This window comes from Fukomys damarensis, unplaced genomic scaffold, assembly GCF_012274545.1.
Source record: "Fukomys damarensis isolate Sample0158 unplaced genomic scaffold, DMR_v1.0_HiC HiC_scaffold_14, whole genome shotgun sequence".
NCBI lineage: Eukaryota > Metazoa > Chordata > Mammalia > Rodentia > Bathyergidae > Fukomys > Fukomys damarensis.
Genome location: NW_022900926.1, coordinates 28,513,870 through 28,522,002, shown reverse-complemented (window position 1 = coordinate 28,522,002; position 8,133 = coordinate 28,513,870). Strand labels below are relative to the sequence as shown.

Sequence of the window (8,133 nt, the reverse complement as noted above, 5' to 3'; positions counted from 1 at the left end):
AGCCAAAAGGTATAGGAAAACAGACAACATACACTCATTAAATTTCTAAGAAATATGAGGTAAAAAGAAATCTTTGGAGAAAGTACTAAGTTTGTCCAAAGAAGCTAGATAAGCTACTTTCCAAAAACTGAAGGGAACTATTTTACAACATAAGAAATAATTTAATGCATTTTATAAGAGCAGAAATCAACTTTACTGAAGCTTCATACCCCATGAGGGCAACTACAATGCTAATTCAGAGAACAGAAACTTCTTTCTTTTATCCATTGATGCTGTAGTTTTCATGGATTTCTGGCCGGATGTCACAGACAAAGGCCAAGAGGTTATCCAAGACTTCTTCCCTGTTCTGCTGGAAGTAGGTCTGGAGGATGGCCATCTTCTCCTGGGTCTTCTTCTCCACTTCACTGCTGCAGCTGCCATGGGGTCCTAAGGCTGCAGCTTCCTTGGCCTTGAACTCTTTCTCCCTCTGCAGGCGGTACTGTTCAATCTCAGCCTGGGCTTCTTTGGCCTGCTTCAGCCTCCAATTCTTTTGCTTCGGCCCACTTCTCGGCCTGCAGCAGCTGCTGGATTCCCTGCAACTGGCTGGCCATGGCTGCTGAGGCTCACAGGGCCTCTTATGGTTTCTTATGCTATTGATCTCTAGCTAAATTGTGCTATGGTCTGATAATTTACATGGAATAACTTTAATTCATTTGCATTTATTTAAACATGTTCTATGAGCTCATAAGTTGTCTATTTTGGAGAATGACCTATGTGCAGCCAAAAAAAATGTATATTCTTATTTTGTGGGGTGGAACACTCTGCAGATGTCTTTTAAGTCCATTTGTTCATAAACAACTTGGTTCAGTTCTAGTATTTCATTGTTGATATTTTGTCTAGATATGTCTACTTGTGATTGTGGAGTATTTAGGTTCATCACTATAATTATATTATTACTTATTTGGTTTTTCATGTCCCTTAATATTTAATATTTGTTTTGTATAGTAGGGGGCTTTAATATTTGGTGCATATATATTTATTATTGTCATCTCTTCTTGGATTGTTCCTTTTACAAAGATGTAGTGGCCTTCTTTGTCTCTCTTAATTAGTTTTGGTTTGAAATTTACTTTGTGAATATGATAGCTACTCCTGCTTTTTTTTTTTTTTTTTCTGGGCTTCTGTCACATGGAGAACTGCTTTCCATCCTTTCATTTTCAGTGTATGAGTGAGTGTCTGTTGCTTGTATACAACATATTGTTGAATTTTGTTTCTTAATCCACTCTGCCAGTCTATTTCTTTTTATTGGTGAATTGAGGCCATTGATGTTAATGGTTATAACTGATGCAAGTTGATTTATCATTGTCCAGTTATTGTCCTGTCATTTGGCTCTTTTTAATTTTCCCCCCTCTCCTTTTAGTTTCTTGCCTTGCCTAATTGATTTGCTCTGTTGGGCCTCATGGTGTTGTGACCTTCATTGTCTTTTTCTAGGATATTGTTTAGAATTGCTTCTCATGCTGGCTTGGTATTCATGAAGTTTCTTAGGAGTTCTTTGTCATGGAAGTATCTTATTTCCCATCCATTTTGAAAGAGAGTCTTGCAGGATACATCAGTTTAGGTTGGAGGTTGTTTTCTTTTAGGACTTGAAATACCTCACTCCAGTCTCTCCTTGACCTGAGGGTTTGTGCTGAACAGTCTCCCGCGCTTCTGATGGGCTTTCCTTTGAATGTGATTTGTTTCTTTTCTCTAACTACTTTCAATATTTTGTTCTTCTGTTGGGTTTCTGGGATCTTGACTATTGTACATCTAGGTGTAGAATTTTTTTGACCATGGCTAGTTGGAGTCCTGTATGCCTCACTTAGGTGTATGTCAAATTCTTCCCCTCTGTTTGGGAACTTTTCTGTCACTAATTCTATGAACAGCTTTTTAAAGTTTTTTGTCCTTTCTCCTGCTACTTCATGGATTCCTATCAGTCTTACGGTATCCTTCTTTGCATCATCTAGGAGTTGTTGGATCTATTTCTCATGATCCCTTATTGTTTTTAAAGGATCTCTCTTTTCATGGTCACTGACTGCAATCCTATCTTCTATATCTGAGATTCTATCTTCACATTCATTCATTCTGCTTTGAATGCTTTCCATAGAGTTTTTAATCTCCTGGATATCTGTTTGAATCTATTTCATGGATTCTATTTCTTTCCTATGTTGGATATTCATGGTTTCCATTTCTTTCTTATGCTGGGCATTCATGGCTTCTATCATCTTCCTGAACTCATCTATTTTTTTTGTCTATTACTGTTCTATAGTCTCTAATCATGTCTCTCATTGTGTTTACCATCTCTATGGTTATCTGGGAAATTATTTCCATTTTGAAATTTTCTAGAGCTTGATTGATGTGTTTTGTTATTTCCTGTGCTATGAGTTCAAGGTGTCCTGCTGATTGATTGTCAGACTTTTCCACCTTGTTTCCCCTAGAATTTGCCATTGGTGAACTGGAAATCTCTATTTTTTGCCTTGTTTAAGTGTTTTCTCATTTTTATTTTTGTTGTTGGGCTTTCCTTGGTTTAATTCCTGGGTTAGTACTTTGATCTTTCTAATATAGCTGTTCTTTAGGTTTTGCGTCTCTAATGACTCAGAGACATTCTCATTTGCATAATATCAGAAAGGACAACTGATTAATCACAACCCTTTAGCCCAAATGGTGCACTCAACAACACAATAGCACCAAGCACAGCTTAGAAATTGACTATTTGTGATAGTTATTAAATCTATCACCTTTGACCATGTGAATTAAATCAAAATCGAGGACTGGCCCAAAATATGTTTATAGTGAATAAACTACTTTACCCTTCAGGATGGGAACTTAGAAGGATTTGGGAGGAGGGGAATAGATAGGTAAAAGAATAGGGGAAGTTTTCAAGTGAAGCTAGAGGACACATGGGTGATCATGCCATCTCTAAGAAACTGTTGATGACAAGAAGGAAAGACAGAATGAAAGAACAAAGACAAGAATAGAACCACTTAACAGTAACAGAGAAGCTATAAATTGTGCTCACTTTCCTTTGAAAATAATGACAATGGAGTAGGGAAAAAGATAGAAGAAAAGAAAAAGAAAGAAGAAATCTGAATTAGCACAGGAGCAAAAAGGCAGCTGAAGAATAAAATGGGTGAGCATGAGTCTGAGTGGGAAAAAGAAAAAAGAAAAAAGGAAGAATTTGCAGTATAGGAAAAAATAAAATTTTAAAAATAAAAATTAAAAACTAAAAAAGAGGAAAATAAAGAAAAAAATTCAAAGAGACTTTTTCAGGGTATATCTTTGCTGTCACAATAAATATTGTGGGCAGCAATGTCCAGATCTAAGACAGTCTCAGCTAGCCAATGATACACTCTTGAGATTCAGGCTGAATTCTGCTTGTAAGGCCCAAGTTGATCTCCCTGACCTCCTGCAGAGTTGAACTCTGTCAGATTATACTATAGGCTCCAACTACCCTTCCCCTTAAGATAGTTCAAGTTCTGATGGATGGTGGTGATCCCTCCAATTTACAAACTATGGAGGTCTGATTTTCCTTTATCACAGTTGTTCACTTCTGTTCTATCTTCTGGAACTCAGTAAAATGGACTTTATGCCCACCTGTGCCTTTGCAGTGTGGATTCAGTTACCAGCACAACCAGGAGGCCTGAGAGAATGGGATTTTGGGGATCCTCAGAGGTGCCCATGTGCCTGGGTGGTCCTCACCAGTCTGCCCTGATCATTTGTCTATTTCTTTACTCTTTTATTCTAGTTGTGTTCCAGTAGATTTTATTGAAGTTTCATATTTTTAAATCATAACATTTATTCTTCCTTTCTCATATTTGTGCCTTTAGTTTCTTTTATTATTAGTTTTACAACCTTCAGTACAATGCTAAATTTTGCTATGCTTGTGGACACCACAGGCTTTTTCATTTAACATGAGTCCTTCTAATATTTTATTACATTTATAATGTGAAAGTTAGTGATTTGGGAAATTGTCCATATTATTCCTTGATTTAGAAAAGAACCTATAAAATGGAAAATTCCTGTTTCTTCAAAATTTGATACAATCACAATATAAAGCTACAAAACATGCCTGTTGTCCTCTCAGGAATTGTATCTTTAAGGTTTTAATTCCTTCAATAAAGAAGTTCTACTTAAGATTTTATGTTTAGCTAACTTTGAGAAATAAGCTTATAAATTTGTTAATGCATAATACAATTTTAAAAATTTATTTTATATAGTTACTGCTTTCATTCCTAATGTTTAATTTGTCATTTTGGAAAAAAAAATTGTGTTGATTATGCTTACTAGTTTTATCCAAAATAATTACTTTATAGAGAAAAATTTAGATGTACAAATGTGGAAAGAATAGTTAGTGAATCAATATACTTATCATCTGGATCCAACAATCATCAACATGGACTGTTTTGCTTCATTTATAACTCTGCAGATACCATAACATTTAAAATATAAATATTTGAGCCAGGCGTGGTGGCACATACCTGTAATCCCAGCACTCGGGAGGCTAAGGCAGGAGGATCGCTGTGAGTTCAAGACCAGCCTGGGCTACATAGTGAGTTCCAAGTCAGTCTCAATTACACAGTGAGACCCTGTCTCAAAACCGCCCCCCCAAAATATATATAAATATTTAATACATATAGTTTAGTTTATATTTCTGCATGATAGTTATGCTTTTAAAAATACAGCAACAATTCCATTACACCTAAGTAATTAAATAATAATTACTATTATATGTTAACAGTGTTCATACATTAAGATTATCTCACATCTGTGTGCATGTATGCTTGCACACAAACACATACACAGTTGAAATTGGGATCTAAATGCATCCATCATTGCCAGTGCTTGACATTTGTTTTAAATTTTCAATTTTTAGACTCTCTCACTGTAATTTATCTGTTGAATAAGCTGTATGATTTGTCCTATGGTTTTTCACATTTTAACTTTGTGTTAATTGCAATACCATTTACATCTCTTTTATATCTTATGAGTTGTAGGGAGACTTGAGGGCTAGATCAGACTCAGTTTTAATTTTTGTTTAATTTTGGCATGCCTATTTTGTAATAGTGCTGTGTTTTTACCTCAGTGGCGATTGTCCTTAAGTGTTATTACTAGCTACTGATCATTGTTGGTAGTGATTACCTTGAGGTTAGATCCTATAGGAAATGCAGGATAAATATTTTATCCTTTCTCTTTATTTGACAGTTTTCGAAATTATGAGCTTGAGGGCTGGGGATTTATCTCAGTGGTGCTGCTGCTTTCCTTGTAAGCGCAAAATCCCGAGTGAGATCCCTGATACCAATAAGTAAATAAATAAAATTATGAATTTGTGAAGCTTAACCGTGTTTTAAAATATATTGCTATATATTTATAAACCAAGATATTTGAAATGTTTAAATTGTAGTTATTATTATTATTGTTGCTCTTGTTGCCCAGCCTCTAAGTCTAAGAAAGCTTATTCAGATTGGATTCCAAATCCTTTTGAGGTAAACTTTGTAGACTTCAATAATTTTCTTCTTTCTAGTTTGGCAAGTACCATGTAGTATACTTCCTGTTCCAATCTGAAATCAGCTATTTTCCCAAGGGACTCTAGTTCCTTTGAGTGGAAAATAAATTAAAGAACCACAGTTCAATGTTAGTAATGCTCTTTGGTACTGAAATATTTTTGTGTGTGTAAATATATTTTTAAAATTTTTATTAGTACATTTTAGAAACACAATATAATGACATTCATCATTGGAGATTTGTACCTTTACATAGTATATCTTGATTCTTATTTTTTCCCCATACCCCTGCCCTCCCTTTATACCTCTAACCCTCCCTGTTTACAAAGACTTTGTTTCCATTTTTTCATTTTCTCATGTTAATTCAATCCCCCTTTCCTTTCTCTTACCCCTCACACTTCCCCTTCTCCTTTACACCTTTTCTTCCTATGAAATGGCAAGTTTTAAAAAGTGTTTTCACTGGAAATAGCTAGTAAATGTGTTTTTTAGAAAATGACACGTTCAACTTAAATTTTAAATGTTTACCAGGTTCCAAAGTCAAAATTAAGAAAAAGGGCATATCAAATTAACACCAGTCATTATGCATTAAACTACTTTCTTTATAATAATTTTTAAGTCTTTCTTTCACAGATAAGTAAGTATTGTCAAAAATCAGATGTGTTTGTGTATGCCTGGATGACCAAGGAACAGTTTTCCCCCTCTCTTTTTAAAGGTCTAGCATTTTATCTTGATTTTGGCTGTTCTGGTCCAGTCTTCAAAGACATATAATAGCTCTCTAATATATAGTTTTAAGTCAGCTTGTATTTCAGAAAACTCTTTTTGACTTGCAATTTTAGTACAAGTTTTAATCTTTGAGGACTCTTCTCATGTATGTCAGCTTTTCTTAAAACACAAATCACATTTATTCATTTCTTTCAATTTTTATTTACCTGCTTCCTCATATTTCATAGATTTAAAAATTTCAATTTATCTTCTGTTTCTTTTCATCATTATTTATTACATCATTAGCTCTTAGATTCTTTCTAGTCAGCTTTCATTACTTATATGGTTTTTAAAAATGCCTTTTATTAATTTATCACCTTTTTGCATAATTTTATTTTCTAAAATCTCTCCTTTGTGAATTTTTTCTAATTTGGATTTGTATTGTTAGAGATGTTGGCATGGCTTGTGTTAAAACATGAGACTCCAGTTTATCTGTAGGGCTTCTCTTTCTTCCATGTTTACATTGTGTGTAAAGATGCTATAGATGTAAAGATCCCTTTAGCTTATAGTAAATTTATATGGAATTGGCTTGAACTTTCTTTTAAATTTTTTAAAATGTAACATAAGCTTCTTTTACTTATGGAAAAGGGGAGTGAGCAAGTGTAGCTTTTTTCTTCACATTCCCTTCCCACTTCTTTACTCTATTAATCTCTTTATCTTCTACAGGGTGATGGAAAAACATTGCCTCAACTTTTCTGAGATTTGCCTTCCCAGCTTTCCTTCCCAACTTTGATATATACCTTCACTTTCCCTTGCTTCTACTGACCTGTTTCACTTAATTTGGATGTTATTCCAGCTATTTCTCTACAGTAGAAGGTGCTGTCTGCGACTGAAGCTTTAGTTTGCTAGCTTTGTGAGTTGTAAGGTCTAGGTGGGCCCAGTGCTATCAGATCTTTGCAATGTGGCTTTGCTCATACCTGGGCGTTGGGTCCTGGAGTTCTCTTTTCTGGTTCCAACTTCTGTGCTCAGGTTGTCTGCTGAGATTGACAGTTAGTATCCATAGATTTGGATCCCAGTGCTGCTCCTCCTGTTGCCTTCTATACAGATGCAATACAATCTTGGATCTCTTCAGTTTATCCCTGCCCACTTTGGGGGTTCGTGAGATAACCTGTCACGTACTTTTATTCATCTTTGGTTTTTGGTTTTCTCTATTTTCTTTCTTTCTCTCTCTTTTTTTTTTTTTTTTTTTTTTTTTTTTTTTTTTTTTTTGATTTTTGAGACAGGGTCTCACTATGTAGTTGAGACTGACCTGAAACTCACTATGTAGCCCAGGCTGGTCTTGAACTCACAGAGATCTTCCTGCCTTAGCCTCCCAAGTGCTGGGATTACAGGCATGTCTCACCACGCCCGACTTGGTTTTCTCTATTTTCATTGTGGTTCTGGGAGATCAGAAAACAAATTTACTCTCAATATTATATTTCTCATCCAGTTTAGGGTTCTATTGGCCAACTCTTAGTTTTCTTTTTTTTCTTTTTATTGAGTCTATTGGTACAATCTAGGTGTACAATACAGTTACATTCATTACTGGGATCCTGTACCTTCACATGGCAGTTCTTGGTTCTCATTTTTTCCCCTTGTCACTGCCCTCCCTTCACCCCCTCTTCTCCTCCCCATTTACAAACTCTTTATTTCCATTTTCTCATATTTTTTTCTTTTCCCTTATTTCCTTTCCCCTACCCTTCCCACTTTTCCTACACCTTTAGCCCTTTTCTTCCTATTTCACACTCTTAATTATCCCATTAGGATCTTGTGTACTATTAGTTTTTCACACCAGAGAAACTATTCAGTATTTACATATGTGTGACTTATTTCTCTTAAGAGTATATCCTCAATATGTACCCATTTTCCTATGAATGAC

The 8,133-nt window shown here is 35.1% G+C and overlaps 1 pseudogene; it reads right to left on the bottom strand.

The window, feature by feature from the left end:
* Positions 1-259: 259 nt before the first annotated feature.
* Positions 260-590, bottom strand: LOC104862969 (annotated as a pseudogene).
* Between the last annotated feature and the right edge of the window lie 7,543 nt (positions 591-8,133).